Raw genomic sequence first — 16,453 nt, 5'->3', positions numbered from 1 at the left:
CTTACCTGCGCTTCTGTGGGGTCAAGAGAAGGGAGAAACAGCTGTTTGCTGTTTTCTCCGGTAGGCTCCACCTCCCGCTGTGACGCTTTCTGCCGACCAGCCAATGGGGCGGCTGGATCGGCGTTTCATTCATTTGCAAGTGCACGCCTCCACCGATGACGTCAGTCACCTGCTCACGTGACCGGCGTCTCGGGAGCGCGCATGAAGGCCTCCAGGAAGAGCGAGCGGTGCACCGTGGAACGCATCCAGGGACAACGCAGGCGCCATCTTAGAGGGAGAAGTTTTAAAAGTTATTATTTCTGCGAAACTGTAAGTACAATGCGGTTTATAACCGCTCAAAAGGGCTGCTTTATGACGGGGGTGACAGGGGGAATGGGCTAATATAAAATTTTGCGTTTTTGCCTCGGGACAACCCCTTTAAGGGATTAAGAATAATTTACATGAGCGCCCTCTGGCAGATTACACAAAATCTGCATGTTTATAAGAACAAGCATTGTATTTTAGTAAAAACTCACTTTTAATAACTCCCTCTGTATAAGCCACGGAGGCGGACCACCCGAGCCCCGAGTCATGCAGCATTTCATCACAGCTCCCCAGCATTCTGGCACCTCCCATAGGAGGGCCGAGAAAATCGCACGAGATTTGTGCGTTGCGAGACCCACAAATATCAACCCCATTCTTTAGAGTGGGTTTATACACATGAGCGATATTTTCCTGCATAGCACTGCTATGTGATGAGATTCTGTGGGAGAAACAAATCACAGCATAGTCTATCTGGCTGCGTGATCTCGCCGACCCCATTGAAAGCAATGGGGGACCTCTACAATCCTCTGGCGTGGCTGTCATAAGGATCCCTTCATTCCCTGAGTGATATGGGGCCTTTATCACGTGTAAATGCTTCGCATCCCTGGGGCTTTCACATGCTGCACCACACTAGGCTGCGTGTTTCAGGCATATAGTCTCAATAGATAGAGTAGCAGGATTCAGGATTTCTACCAAATGTCAATACAAAGGGGAAATATATTAGGCAAATAATAATAATAATCTATCCCCTTTCCAGGGCAACTCATACAGATGATCCAGGAGAAATGTAGTGTCAGGGGCAAGCGAGGTAAATTCTGATGCCAAGACTCAATAGCAGAGAGGACGGGTTAGTCTCTATTATGCTGTCTGTCTGTCCTACAAGACGACTTACCGTACTCCAAGCCTTGTGAGAGTTTCCTCAAAAATGTCAGAGAAACTTGTGGACGGATCATTTCAGTCATTTCCAGACAATTCTTCATCCAGAGAGGTTTTCTCAACCTAGAGTTGGGACTTTCTCAGGCAAGACTAAGCCTGCCATTCTGGCCTAAGCAAGCGTGATTTCTCCTGCTTTGGAGGATTAGTCATGGCAGGCTTTCACTCAGGCCAGCTGTTCAAGAGCCTGAAGGTATTCAGCCTGTTGGCATGAGAATTTAGAGGTCTTTGCTAAGAAAAATGTGATTATCAGTGTCACATTGTGCTCCTGGGACCTGTAGTATTATGGGTTTCTAGGATCACACTGCTGTAGGTATAAGTGATTTGGCTGGCTGATGGTGTGGAGCTCTCCAGCCAACCAATCAGCCAACTAATCACCATCATGATGTGCACATAAACACCAGCTCCTCTTACTAGAGTGTTCTGGTCATTAATCCACTATCCTTTTCCAACTCAGTGCTTGGTGTTATGCATGTTGCTAGTTTGATTTGCTTTCCCTGAAGATGGTCTGCACACCTGATCTCCTGTCAGCAAGTCCTATGGTTCCTCCTCCTTTCCCTTTTGTCAGGTGCGGTCCCCAGACATCTGAAGTCCTATACATTGTCAGGTGGGTAATATCTACCAAAATGTTCATTTAATGTTAGTTTGGTTTCTAACGCTCTTGCACGTTTCTTGGTGTGTGGACACTTGAACTAACTCATGTTTTATTTATTAGGCCGGCTACCCATGTCTGCCACCCTCTTGCTATTCATGGTAGACTTGGGTGTCACTCTACTCCTTCTGTGTGAATGGACTCTTTGCTGTGTACTTACATCAGCACTGCAGAAGTTAATCCTCCCAGGTGTTCTCCGCTCAGCTGAAGGGTAATAGGATATTGCTCTTCTATTTAACTGAGCTGGGAATCCTCCTCCTTTGTCTGAATGTTGGTGTGAGTTTGCCTCAGTCACTCAGCAGGGGTCTCCTGTCTCTGACTTCTGTGTCTGCCCTGATTTCTGGACTTTTACCTGGATTACTTTTGCTCTCTGCCTGACCAGACATTGAATCAGATTCTGTTTACTGTTCAGCCTGTTTCGCGGTACTTTGCATCGGTCCCTTTAACCCCTGTGGATCAGCTGCCAACCACACCGGGACTACTCCAGTAAGTTGGCACAGTGGGTCCACACTCACTGTCTGTAAGATATTTTTGCATGCATGAGGTTCTGAGTGGGGCTTCCTTCTGCCTGTGAGGTGAGCAGACTTCACGTGGTAACGACTTGTTCAGTGTATGTCTGAAGATATGGACTGCACTTGGTGTGTACAATAACTTGTTCTGTGTGGTGTTCCCTCTGTGTTGCAGTCACTTGGTGTGAACAAGGTCATGTTCTGTGTATGTCTGTAGGTGTTGACTATACTTGGTGTGAATTGTCATGCTTAGTGTGTGTTTTGTTGTATCTACCCTGCATGGTCTTCCTGTCTGTTACCATTTAGGATTAGCCGGGGCCCCTAGGTTCCAGTGTGGAGCCATCCCTACTGCGGGAATCACCCTGCTTGTAGGCAGAGTTCCATAGGGACTCACAAGACACCGAAGACCCTTGAAGTGGGCTTGTGAGCTTATGTATTCTGGCCAAAATACAGATAAATACCTCATACTTATCAGTAATTCCAGCTGCCTATGTTTGTACTATTGGTAAGTATTTTAGCATTTGTTGTGGTTGTTTGTATGTTTGATTTATGTATGTTGTTGGTGTCTGATTGCATATTCTTTCCCTCCTGTCTTATTTGGCTTGTGTTCATGTAGGTCGTTGTTCCCACGGCTTGCACAGACGTAACAATCAGAGGCAGAAACCTGAACCCATTTGGCTACCTAAGAAATGCAAATCAAAGTGCCTATACTTGTATAGTGTCCATCTTCATAAATAGTGTGAACAAGGAAGGCTTTTAGTAGAGGAACCATATTTAGGAGTGATGCTCCATTTTCCGCAGGATAGATTTGAGAAAGGGCTCAGGTAAGTCTCTAGCGAAAGACCCGTGTGGTTGACAAAGCAGTTCATAATGGCATTCAGAGACTGAAGACAGCTAAAGTCAACCCTTTCCCAAAATTGAAAGCTATGTGAGTGCTCCTTCTAATATTTACAGGAAATGGACTTGATATTCCTGTCCGGAAAGATGGCGTTCCTGGTGTCACTTACATCAGCCAAACAGATCAGTGATCTATGGGTCTTGACTGTCAAAGAGCCTTATCTATTCTTCCTTGAGGATAAAGTGATATTCAGACGCAATGGTTATTTTTTCTCCAATGTGAATCAGGTAATTGTTCTTCCGGCCTTCTGCGCTGAACCTACCTGGGATTAGGGAAGGTGCTCATAGACACTATACAGGGGCAGTGTCTGAGAATAGATCTATCCCAGCTGAGAGTTTGGACAGATCAGTTGTCTGTGCTCACACAGATCCCAAAGAAAGGGAAAAATCCCCCCCAGCCCACCATATCTAGGTGACCGAGAGACCCTGTTATCACTTCATATAAAAGTGAAGGTCTCCATCCAGAAGACATCAGACTCGCTATACCAGAGCTACAGCAACATCAAGGGCAGAAGGTGTGGTATCTGGCTGAGAGCATCGGCACATGGAGCACACAACACACCTTCTATGTAAGAAGAACCTCTCTATGGAGAAGACTTTTAGTCCGGTTCTTCACTTTTTATTTCTGGTCTTTCCCACCCTTAATAAATCCTTCTCCCCCCCGTATGTATATGGCTGCTGTGTGAGGATACCCAAGGAAGCCAGAAGTTATAATGCTATACTTCTTTCCTGTAGATCTAACAGCAGCACATATCTACCCAACCAATAAAGTATTTTTCTCTACATCTGTTTGTAGATAAAAGGGGGAGGAGCTAAAGTCCTTCTTATGGGCTTTGTACAGAATTTGAATTAACTCTCCAAAGCATGTGGTAGGGGAATAAATCCCCATATCTATATGTGCTGCTGTTAGGACTACAGGAAAGGAGAACATCATAATAAATTCTACCTGTCTGCAGTCACATTGACTGTAACAGGTCAGTGTAATGTAAGTATGAAGTCAGTTGTAAACACGCTAAGCACACGGATGTGAGAACTAGTCCGTCTGGATAAGCCCTTTATAGATTCCTCTATGAGCTCCACACATCAGCAGTCCTCCTATTACTCCTGTTCTAGACTCCTGACTGCTACATTGTAACAAACTGCTGCTGTGTGAGGCAGACAAGGTGACGACTTCTCAGCCTCTGAATGTCAATGTTTTCATTAACTGACAGCAAGCAGAGATCTTGAAAACAGCAAAGAAAGACAAAACATATTAGGACGTTGTAGAAGCTTTATTTCCACAAGGGCTCCTTCACACTAGTGTTTTTTAATGCAAATGTCAATGGGATTTTCTAATGTTAAAAATCGCAAAGCACACACTTGCAATTTTTGTGTGATGCGATTTTAACATTCGAAAGTCCAATTGACATAAAAAAAATGTGAGTGGGTAGAAACCCTAAGACTGACAACTTCTTGTAGATCCGTGTAGAATCCGGCGGATACCTTCTCATCTTAGATTCAGTTATTGGCTGTGTCGAGCTTCTTGCAGTTGGGACGGCGCGTCTGCTCCTTCTCACATGTAAGTCCATCCGCACACGGGCAGTTAATGTACGTCAAAAAATAACCCTAAAGAAAGAGATGATAGGGTTAATGAAGACACTTGCGACTCCTAACCACATCTGTCACTAACATGTAGGATCAGCGGTGGGAGACGCAGCGTGAGGCGGGGGGTCCAGTTACAGAGAATGTCCCGTCTGACGCTACGTCTCCCACCGCATGCCGGTTTACACTGAATTAGGTCTCATTCACATGACGAGGGGAATTATAGTCAGAAAACAATGACTGAGGTCCCTTTGTCGGTGCGTTTTACATCAGGGTTTGTGTTTTTAATACAGAAATGTCATCTGATTGAAATCCGGTTTTTAAAGAAAAAGAATGGAAGGCGCACGAAATGATGCAATTTAAACATCCTATTAATTTCAAGGGGTGCGTAAATAAAGAAGGCATTACGCCCACGCCGAACAAGAGTGTTTTATATTTTACATCCATCCACTGATTATAATGTGTGATCCTGGTCAAAGAATCAAAAAGCAAAAAGACATTCGGCCCGTGAAAATAAAAAAAAATATATATATATATATAGCACATATATAAACACATGGTCTGTAAGTGCTCATTCACACCTGCGAACGCAATGTAGCCCATGAAGAGCGCACCGTTGTTTCCTCCCGTGTATGTTGGATGCTTTTGCGCGTTTCTCTGCTTGCTTATTGCGTCTCTATTCACTGTGGTTTTCTAATGCGCAAAAAAAAAAAACGCAAGAAGGACGAATTGTTGTCACTTTTTCCGCACTTTTCCTGGCAATAAGTGTAATAAACACGATGAAAATGTAACTTTGTATTTTCAGCTTTTTCCCCAATCCGCTCTTTCCTGGTGATTTTGGTCTGTAAATCGGGGTGACAGCAGGACATCCGCATCACATATCTACATCTGACTCCACCCATGCAGATCAGCCGTGTTGTGCGGACAGGGGATACGGCGGTGTGAATGGGCCCTGATTGCTCTAAGTTTTGTCCAAATTCTGTCCGTTTTACACTTGAGCATTAAGCTTCTCCGTGTTAATAATATCGCGGCTCCTCAGCGCAGGTTTTGGCCGCGCAGCTTGTAGAGATGGAACACGAGGTTTTAGGGGGCGCCACAGATTGTGGTAATTTGTAGTAGAGGCTCCTGTCACCTCACTGCTACGGGTACAAGTACCTGAGTGTGTAGGTATTCATACACTGCCAGGAGGAGTAACAGAGGAACCGCAGCATGTAGAGCTCGGAGATAAGAGGCTGCAGGATGGGTATTTTGTGGGCGATGCAAATATTTAGTAAAGCCGACAATGAAGAGAAATAACCGTATTTGTGCTATTAGGAGTGGAGGCTGAAGAATCACCACATGTTCTATTTACGTGTCACATGAGAACAGGACATGTAATCTGTGGTGCCCGCACATCACACAACACACGGATGGGGCGCCCATGTGATGGGAGCGGCACCCGGGAATAATGTACACAACGAAGGGAGAAACGAATACATCAGCCGCTTACAGATACTCACCAGACGGCTGCAGCGCGCATTTTCTGCTGCTCTTGGTTCACATATAGGTCTCGGAGAAGCGATCAGTGTGCGTGGCAAACGACAACATCCGCTCTTACATTGTGCACTTCGAAAACAGAAATCTCCATTGTTCTAAATATAAAAGAGAGACATAAATGTGATGTGATTGGAATTCTCTTTGTCTCGTTGTTCTCCTTCCTGAGATCGGCCACAATTATTACTTCACACCGGAAGGAGAGGCTGTTAGGGACAGTTCAGGCGGTTGTTCCCCATCTGTGCTGTCCGTGTATTTCACGGCACACGGACCCATATATGACAATCAGGCTCTTCACATGAGTGTTATTTCACGTGGATCCTGTCCTGTTCCGGTCCGTGTCATGGATGAGCAGGATATGTAATGTCCGCTACCCGCCGCTCTGACATCACATGGACGTACATCCGCGTGCGGTCCGCTGCGAGTTGGGCCCTAGATTGTCACACACAACTCACAAACATCCGTCTGATCGCAGCCTTACACCTCATTCATACGGAATTTCAAGTGTTATGGACTTCTTTTCCTATAGAAGTTCTGTTGGGAACAACGCCTCCATAAACAGGAATAAGGCGCGATCACACGGGCTCTGTGGGGATTATTTTAAGTTCAAAAGTCAATAATACTTTCTAACGTTAAAAACACATTGCACGGGGCGTGGCTAAGCCTGTAACGAGGTCGGGGGTGCAGGGAACGAGCACCTCAACTGGACTCTCTGGAACTTGACATTTAGAGTTGTCCCAGGCTCTGATTACTACTGAGGATAAGGTAGCAGATCTCCAGAGTTTGCCAAGCTACAGGGAGAGAGTCTTACAACCTTCCCCGGCTGCTCAGAACACCCGCAGCTCTGTGGGCCCAGCGTGGCAGGAAGCCGGGGGCTAGAATTTGGAGGAGGCAGGGGAGACTGTAAAAGAAAAAGCTGAAAACAAGCTGTGTAGCGAGCGCTGGGACTGTGGATGGGAGAGGCAGCTTACTGAGGGAGAAACAGAGCCTCCTGTCCGGGCACTGACATCAGGCAGAGGTAAGGAGGCTGGAGGTGGTGTCCAGGATCCCCTGCACTGAAGCCCCGCGAGCACAGAGTGCGGTCACTACACAGAAGTGCTGCTGCCGGCAAACTCACTCAAGATAAGTGAGCTTCACACAGCAGGGGGGCTGACAGGAGGGAGACCGGGCTGACTGAGCTTCACACAGCAGGGAGGCTGACAGGAGGGAGACCGGGGCTGACTGAGCTTCACACAGCAGGGAGGCTGACAGGAGGGAGACCAGAGCTGACTGAGCTTCACACAGCAGGGAGGCTGACAGGAAGGAGACCGGGGCTGACTGAGCTTCACACAGCAGGGAGGCTGACAGGAGGGAGACCAGGGTGACTGAGCTTCACACAGCAGGGAGGCTGACAGGAGGGAGACCGGGGCTGACTGAGCTTCACACAGCAGGGAGGCGGACAGGAGGGAGACCGGGGCTGACTGAGCTTCACACAGCAGGGAGGCTGACAGGAGGGAGACCAGGGCTGACTGAGCTTCACACAGCAGGGAGGCTGACAGGAGGGAGACCAGAGCTGACTGAGCTTCACACAGCAGGGAGGCTGACAGGAGGGAGACCAGAGCTGACTGAGCTTCACACAGCAGGGAGGCTGACAGGAGGGAGATCAGAGCTGACTGAGCTTCACACAGCAGGGAGGCTGACAGGAGGGAGACCGGGGCTGACTGAGCTTCACACAGCAGGGAGGCTGACAGGAGGGAGACCAGGGTGACTGAGCTTCACACAGCAGGGAGGCTGACAGGAGGGAGACCGGGCTGACTGAGCTTCACACAGCAGGGAGGCTGACAGGAGGGAGACCGGGGCTGACTGAGCTTCACACAGCAGGGAGGCTGACAGGAGGGAGACCGGGCTGACTGAGCTTCACACAGCAGGGAGGCTGACAGGAGGGAGACCGCGGCTGACTGAGCTTCACACAGCAGGGGGGCTGACAGGAGGGAGACCGGGGCTGACTGAGCTTCACACAGCAGGGAGGCTGACAGGAGGGAGACCGGGGCTGACTGAGCTTCACACAGCAGGGAGGCTGACAGGAGGGAGACCAGGGTGACTGAGCTTCACACAGCAGGGAGGCTGACAGGAGGGAGACCGGGGCTGACTGAGCTTCACACAGCAGGGAGGCTGACAGGAGGGAGACCAGGGTGACTGAGCTTCACACAGCAGGGAGGCTGACAGGAGGGAGGCCGTGGCTGACTGAGCTTCACACAGCAGGGAGGTGGACAGGAGGGAGACCGGGCTGACTGAGCTTCACACAGCAGGGAGGCTGACAGGAGGGAGACCGGGCTGACTGAGCTTCACACAGCAGGGAGGCTGACAGGAGGGAAACCGGGCTGACTGAGCTTCACACAGCAGGGAGGCTGACAGGAGGGAGACCGGGGCTGACTGAGCTTCACACAGCAGGGAGGCTGACAGGAGGGAGACCGGGGCTGACTGAGCTTCACACAGCAGGGAGGCTGACAGGAGGGAGACCGCGGCTGACTGAGCTTCACACAGCAGGGGGGCTGACAGGAGGGAGACCGGGGCTGACTGAGCTTCACACAGCAGGGAGGCTGACAGGAGGGAGACCGGGGCTGACTGAGCTTCACACAGCAGGGAGGCTGACAGGAGGGAGACCAGGGTGACTGAGCTTCACACAGCAGGGAGGCTGACAGGAGGGAGACCGGGGCTGACTGAGCTTCACACAGCAGGGAGGCTGACAGGAGGGAGACCGGGCCTGACTGAGCTTCACACAGCAGGGAGGCTGACAGGAGGGAGACCGGGGCTGACTGAGCTTCACACAGCAGGGAGGCTGACAGGAGGGAGACCGGGGCTGACTGAGCTTCACACAGCAGGGAGGCTGACAGGAGGGAGACCGGGGCTGACTGAGCTTCACACAGCAGGGAGGCTGACAGGAGGGAGACCGGGGCTGACTGAGCTTCACACAGCAGGGGGGCTGACAGGAGGGAGACCGGGGCTGACTGAGCTTCACACAGCAGGGAGGCTGACAGGAGGGAGACCGGGGCTGACTGAGCTTCACACAGCAGGGAGGCTGACAGGAGGGAGACCGGGGCTGACTGAGCTTCACACAGCAGGGAGGCTGACAGGAGGGAGACCGGGGCTGACTGAGCTTCACACAGCAGGGAGGCTGACAGGAGGGAGACCGGGGCTGACTGAGCTTCACACAGCAGGGAGGCTGACAGGAGGGAGACCAGGGCTGACTGAGCTTCACACAGCAGGGAGGCTGACAGGAGGGAGACCGGGGCTGACTGAGCTTCACACAGCAGGGAGGCTGACAGGAGGGAGACCAGGGCTGACTGAGCTTCACACAGCAGGGGGGCTGACAGGAGGGAGACCGGGGCTGACTGCTGTGAGGGAGAGCAAGGGAAAGTGCACTGCCATTAAGACCTGCAAAGCAGGCTTGATAAGATAAGCTCCGAGGCTCCCGCTGCCCCCTCCTCCCCCCCCCCCCCTTTCTTACAGAAGTGTGCTGAGAAGCACTGAGTCTATCACACTCAGGACCCTGAGAGCAGACACAATCACAGCATTTACAGAGGAGTCAGCAGCTAGGAGAGAGGGGAGAGTAAGAAAGCAGTGAATAAAAGAATATCATAAAGATTAAAACAAGAGGAGGAATAGGCTGGACAAACTGCTTACTTTATAACAAGGTGCAGGCTGACATAGCTGCACTGATCCTCCATACTACACCCCCCTCCTTCTCCCCCCACCTTTCTCCTCTAGATCTCTCTTTCCCGCCATCACCCAGGGAGGTGTGAGAGGTAGGAGAAGATATAAAGAAAGAATCTCTAGAGCCTAGCTCTAATTTTTCCTGAACTCCAGAATTGGAGTTCTAAACAAACAATTTTGCATTTAATTTTTCTTCCTTCTAAGCAAGCAATCTCCAGTAGAATAAGCTCTACCATACAACAAATTTTTCAGGACCCTCCTGCAGAGGGTCCGTCCTCATCACAATCCCTCCCACCTCCTCCTGCCCTCCATTACACCAGACAAGAGAGTATTATACTCTGAAAAAGAAAAAAAACAAAACAAGAACACCATAATACTCTCCGCCATCGCGGCCCCGGAGGCCCTTGGTCCATTTGAGACCCAGCTTCATTACAAAAAAAAATACAACGAACAAAAAGGAGCCAAAAACACCCTCCTCAGGGAGAAATAATGCAGTAATCAACATGCACAAGTAATCATCCTGCGACGACCACCGAGACACAGAGATTCTAGCGTAGCTTAAACATAAACAAAGAAAAGATGGGCAAACCTGGAAGGGATAAGTGCAGAGACGCTGAAGACACACCAAAAAGAAGCAAAAGCCAATCAGAAATAGATAAATACTTAAAAAAAAAGACATTTCTCTCCAGCTGCACAAAAATTAAAATTATGCGCAAACCCCCCGGATCAAGACGCAACAGACTCCGACGCTGAGTGCACATCGGTAAACTCTGACCAGGGCGAAGACCAAGACCGAGGCCCGATCTCCCGATCCTTTCTAAAAAAGATTTTGACACAGTCGCTCTCACCGGTCCTTAAAGATCTCGCCGATATCAAATCCGAAGTAAAGCATATTGGACGTAGAGTAGAGGACCTTGAAACCTCCTACCAAGAATTAACTCAACATAGTGAAGCATTCCAAAAAAATCATCTAACCCAACAAGAACACCTAAATCAAGCCCTTTTGATGGTAGAAGATCAAGAAAACAGAAGTAGGAGAAAGAATATTAGACTGAGAGGCCTACCTGAATCTATATCAAATGAAGCCCTTAAATCAACCGCCATGCAGATTTACCAATCCCTGCTAGGTAAAGAAAGGTCAGACAACATAGTAATCGAGCGCATCCATAGAGCTCTCCGCCCACGACCCACACCATCGGCTCCCCCTCGGGATGTGATCTGCGGACTACTGAGCTACGTGGACACAGCTGCTATTCTTCAAAAATCAAGAGAGACATCAGAGATTCTTTTCGAAAATAACAAAATCCAACTCTTCCAGGACTTAGCTCCCAGCACTCTGGCCAAGAGACGCATTCTAAAACCCCTCACAGACGCCATGAGAGCAAAGAAATTACCTGTTAAGTGGCTCTACCCCTTTGGTCTGGCCACTTTTAAAGAAGGACAGCAGATCACGATTAGATCCCCAGAAGACCTGGAAGCTGCATGGAAAAAGATGGGAATCCCTCCCATAGAGATCCCCTCCTGGATGCCCGTCCACATACAACAACAGATACCTCAACTCTCAAGAACAGAGGGATGGAACCGCAAATCAAAAGCCAAGACGCCTAGAAAAACCTGAATTCTGCCTGATGCGAGTTTGGGAATCTCTCATAACTCCCCCGGCGAGTAACTACGACTCAAGATCGAGATACTACACGGGAGTATCCTACTCTCAAAAGTTTATTACGATCCCCTCACTTGTATTTCTTCTTTTTTCTCTCCTTTTCTTTTTCTAATTCACCATCTCTACCAGTCACCGGTCAAGACAGAGATTGAAAGTCTACAGAGGAGAATTTTTCAAGCAACGAGAGACACTGTACTTCTAACGGACCGGGTGACCAACAGAACTGTGATTTGGGGGTACCCCCCCCAAGGGGCTGTGTTTCCATTGTTGCTGGTTTTTCTACCCTGCTACACTCACCCCTGAACGGGAAAGACTTACCTTGCTAGGCGGGAGGATTGTTTGGCCTTCCTCTCGCTGGGATCCCTAGGTCCTGATTGGACATAAATCCTCTATATACTCTGGAGGTCGGGGCCCTGGTGAGAGGGATGCATACACCTTAGCGAGCACTGGTACCCGCCTTCTGGACTTTGTCTTGTTGACTAGAAGAGGGTTAGCAGATAACCCCCTTCCTTACACATATGTCAGCTCGAATCTTCAGTACAATACGATATTATAGTTCTAACCAAGTCTCGGTGGCATGCTCGAAGGTTATGGAGTGTGCCCACCCACCCCCCGTTTACACGAGCAGGGAGAGGAGCCCTCACTGGCCCCCTCTATTTAAGGCGCAAAAAAAGGCTCTGAGAGGTTCTTACCCCCGGTGTGGACCTTTCTCTGCTCGAGTTTTTCTACAATGTTCTACTTGCCGTCTTTTGAGGCAAGTACTGTATATAGTTCTTTTTTTCACTGTCAACGAGCTGACCTGCCAATTAATACTACTGTCTGTGAGCAAATTAAGACACATCAACCATCTGACATACACTCAACATGGCTAACATTAAATACACATCCTTCAACGTCAGAGGCATGAATACACCTCAAAAAAGGAGCCAAATATTCTCTTTATTACAAAAATTAAAATCAGAAATAGTGTTCCTCTAGGAGACTCACCTAAGACACAATCACATACCCAAACTCCCATCCCAAATTTACAATCAATGGTTCCACAGTACATACTCCTCAGCTTCTAGAGGGGTCTCCATTGCGATTGGGAAAAATATTCCATTCACCCCCACACTCCAAATAACCGACCCTAGAGGCAGATACATCTTTTTAAAAGGCACAATAGCCAATAGTAAAATATCCTTTGCAAACTTATATGCACCAAATCAAAATCAGATCCCGTGGCTAATCCGCACCCTGGGTAAATTTTCAGAACTAGCAGAAGGCCTGATGGTTGTAGGAGGTGACTTTAATGTTGCAATAGACCCCTCCAGAGACACTACCTCATCTGTGCAAACAATTCCACACAGACAAATCCGCAAACTAAAAAGCACTCTAACGGAAATGAATCTCCACGACGCCTGGAGAATTCTACACCCTGAAGATAGAGAATATACTTATTTCTCCCATGTTCATTCAACTTATCACAGAATAGATTACCTGTTAATTTCTGGGAAACACATTCAATCTGTTAGGGAGGCCGTTATCAGTCCCACTACAATCTCCGATCACGCACCAATATCTCTATCAGCACCAACACATAATCTCCCCCTCAGAGAGTGGTCCTGGCGACTAAACAACACATTAATAAGCAACGAAAAACACTGTTCCGAACTTTCCAGTAAACTCGAAGAATTCTTTGAAATAAACAGCACCCCAGACATCTCCCCCCCCGATCCTTTGGGAATCACATAAAGCATTCATCAGAGGAGAATTAATAGCCCTGGGATCGGCGGTTAAAAAGCAGCGGGATAAGGAAATAGATTCCCTGTTAGCGCAGATCGCAAGCCTTGAGAATTTACACAAAAACTCCTTAAATAAAGATACTCTCCAGGACTTGAAGGATCTTAGAGAAAAACTTAAGAATAGCCTTAATATAAAAGCTGCAAAAACCCTTCTTTCCTCCAAATATAAGATCTACATGCATGGAGACAAAGGCTCTAAAACAATGTCAAAACTAATAAAAAAACAAAAAGAAAAAACTTTTATCTACAAAATAAAAACGAAACTAAACAACACTGCAACTTCAACAAAGGAAATTGCCAAGGAGTTCGAGGAATTCTACAAAGGCCTATATAACCTTTCCATTGATAACTTAATGGAAGACAACAACCATATCGCTAAATCAACATCGGCTTTTCTGGAAAATCTCTGACTACCTACACTAACTGAAGAGGACAAACTGACTCTACTTAACCCTATCACTATCTCTGAAATAGAAAAAGTACTCAATTCCATACCCAATGGAAAAAGCCCAGGTCCAGACGGCCTACCAATAAACTACTATAAAACATTCTCCAGACAACTACTACCAAAATTCACGAGTTTATGTAATTCCCTCCTGTCAGGTTCAGGTCTCCCCAAACAAGCTCTGGAAGATTTCATTACCCTGATCCCAAAAGAGGGTAAAGACTCAGAGCAGTGCAGCAACTATCGCCCCATATCGCTACTAAACGTAGACCTTAAAATCTGGGCAAAAATCCTGGCCCAACGCATATCCCTGCTCCTAGATAAGCTTACACATCCAGATCAAGCGGGCTTTGTCCCACACAGGGAAGGAAAATTGAACACATCTCGCATTATAAATGCAATCCACTACGCCAGAAACAACAAAATACCACTAGTACTATTAGGGACTGATGCCGAAAAGGCATTCGATAGTGTAAGTTGGAACTTCATGGAAAACACGCTAATAAAATTTGGCTTTCCCAATCAATTTATTAAAGCCATTCTCACTCTTTACTCAAACCCATCAGCTAGAATTCAAGTAAATGGAACCCTCTCAAATCCTTTCCCGATTACGAATGGGACTAGGCAGGGCTGCCCATTATCCCCCACTTTATTTGTTTTAGTAACGGAGACCCTTCTACAGCAAGTCAGACAAAATCCCAACATCCAAGGTCTGAAAGTAGGAAATGCCATTCATACTACAGCTGCATTCGCAGATGACCTACTCATACTAATGACCAACCCAAAAACGGCCTTTCCAGAAATATCTAAAATTTTTGAACAATTTGGCAAGATATCAAATTTTAAAGTAAACCTTGGAAAATCAGAAGCCTTAAATATATCTACCCCAACCAACATAATTACGCCCTTACAGAAACAATACCCTTTCAAATGGCCCCTTTCTAATATTAAGTATTTGGGTATTTCTCTAACCGCGAACCCCTCCCAACTTTTCAAAGCAAACTATATCCCTCTTCTCAAGAAGGTTGAAAGCCAACTGCAACACTTCAATGTTCCCTTGATATCTTGGATGGGAAGGAAAAATTTAATATCCACCTACATTCTCCCATACATCCTATACACTCTGCGGACGGTCCCAATAGATGTTCCCCATCATTTCTTTACCAAACTACATCAACTTTTTACAAGCTTCATTTGGAACAAACGCAAACCCCGCCTGGCACTCATGTATCTAAATAAAAAAAAAAGCACAGGGAGGCTTCGGACTTCTGAATATATCCCACTACTACAAAGCAATACATATCGACAGATGGTTATCTCTAGTAGATAATAAAATAAACTCTCCCTCAATCGAGATAGAAAGATCCATGATAAACCAGAAGGGACAATATCTTCTTTAGTCCAATGACCCACCATCACCAAAAACTAAATTAATGAGCCCAACCACAAGGGGAACAATCAGAGTCATATGCCACCTAAGAAACGAAAAGGGAGGTCACTCCAAACTGTCACCAATGACACCCGCAGCATTAACCCCTTCAATATTAGCCAACAAACCAAAAAGAATGTTAAATCCTTGGACAAAACTAAACACTACAACGATACATGATATTATCAAAGGGGATAAAATCACAAACCTAGATCATATCAGCACACTCATTCCGAACACTCCCCTAAATTCCTTAGACAGGCTAGGCTTATACACCTCACTAAAAAAATTACAAACACAACATAGAGAACGACTGAGAGACCCATTGTGGTTTGAAACATACCTTTCACTACCTGAACAACCTCGGAAGCTCATGACACGCCTATATAAGGGCCTGTTATTAAACACCTCATCTGACAAACCATGGTTCGTTAGAACCTGGGAAAAGGAACTCGGGATCAACCTGGATAAGGAAGACACCACAAGAGTCCTTAATAGCTCACATGGTTTCTCTCAGTGCGTTAGAATACAAGAAAACTCTTACAAAATTCTCACCCGTTGGTATAAGACACCAGTCACACTCTTCAAAGCAAAGCTAACTCCAACAGATGTGTGTTGGAGATGCGAATCACACAAAGGAGATATGACGCATATATGGTGGCATTGCCCAAACATTAAATCTTTCTGGCAACAGATCACTACTCACATAAATAAAATATGCGGTACCTCACTCACTCTCACTCCTGAGGAAGTGCTACTATGGCTACCTTCCAGACAGCTAATCCCCTCAAAAAGGCACCTTCCTACAACACTCATTACGGCAGCAAAACTTCTTATACCGCTACACTGGAAAAAGAAAACAGTCCCTACTATATCTCAATGGAAAGACAAAGTATCCCAAATATATCGGTTCGAAGAGATCGCTGCATGGGAATCGGGCACAAGAAACAAATTCCTACTGACCTGGACACCATGGATCTTATCCCAAAAGAACATACCATAAAGGTGTACTCCACTTAAGCTCACAGACC

At 47.1% G+C, this 16,453-nt stretch overlaps 1 long non-coding RNA gene across 2 annotated transcripts in view; it reads right to left on the bottom strand.

Annotated features, from left to right (window-relative positions):
• Positions 1 to 4,566: 4,566 nt before the first annotated feature.
• Positions 4,567 to 16,453, bottom strand: part of LOC136614377 (uncharacterized) — a 79,989-nt gene continuing 68,102 nt past the window's right edge. Inside the window, exons 1-3 of one of the 2 annotated variants that reach the window (XR_010790954.1) lie at positions 7,380 to 7,457; positions 6,375 to 6,506; positions 4,567 to 4,899 (exon numbers count right to left, since the gene is read on the bottom strand). This is a non-coding gene — a long non-coding RNA (uncharacterized lncRNA). Of the gene's footprint in view, positions 4,900 to 6,374; positions 6,507 to 7,379; positions 7,458 to 16,453 lie in introns of those variants that run through there. The other variant, XR_010790953.1, reaches the window with a different exon arrangement.

The sequence above is a fragment of the Eleutherodactylus coqui genome, chromosome 1, assembly GCF_035609145.1.
Source record: "Eleutherodactylus coqui strain aEleCoq1 chromosome 1, aEleCoq1.hap1, whole genome shotgun sequence".
Taxonomy (NCBI): domain Eukaryota; kingdom Metazoa; phylum Chordata; class Amphibia; order Anura; family Eleutherodactylidae; genus Eleutherodactylus; species Eleutherodactylus coqui.
This window is presented reverse-complemented; position numbering and strand designations above follow the sequence as displayed.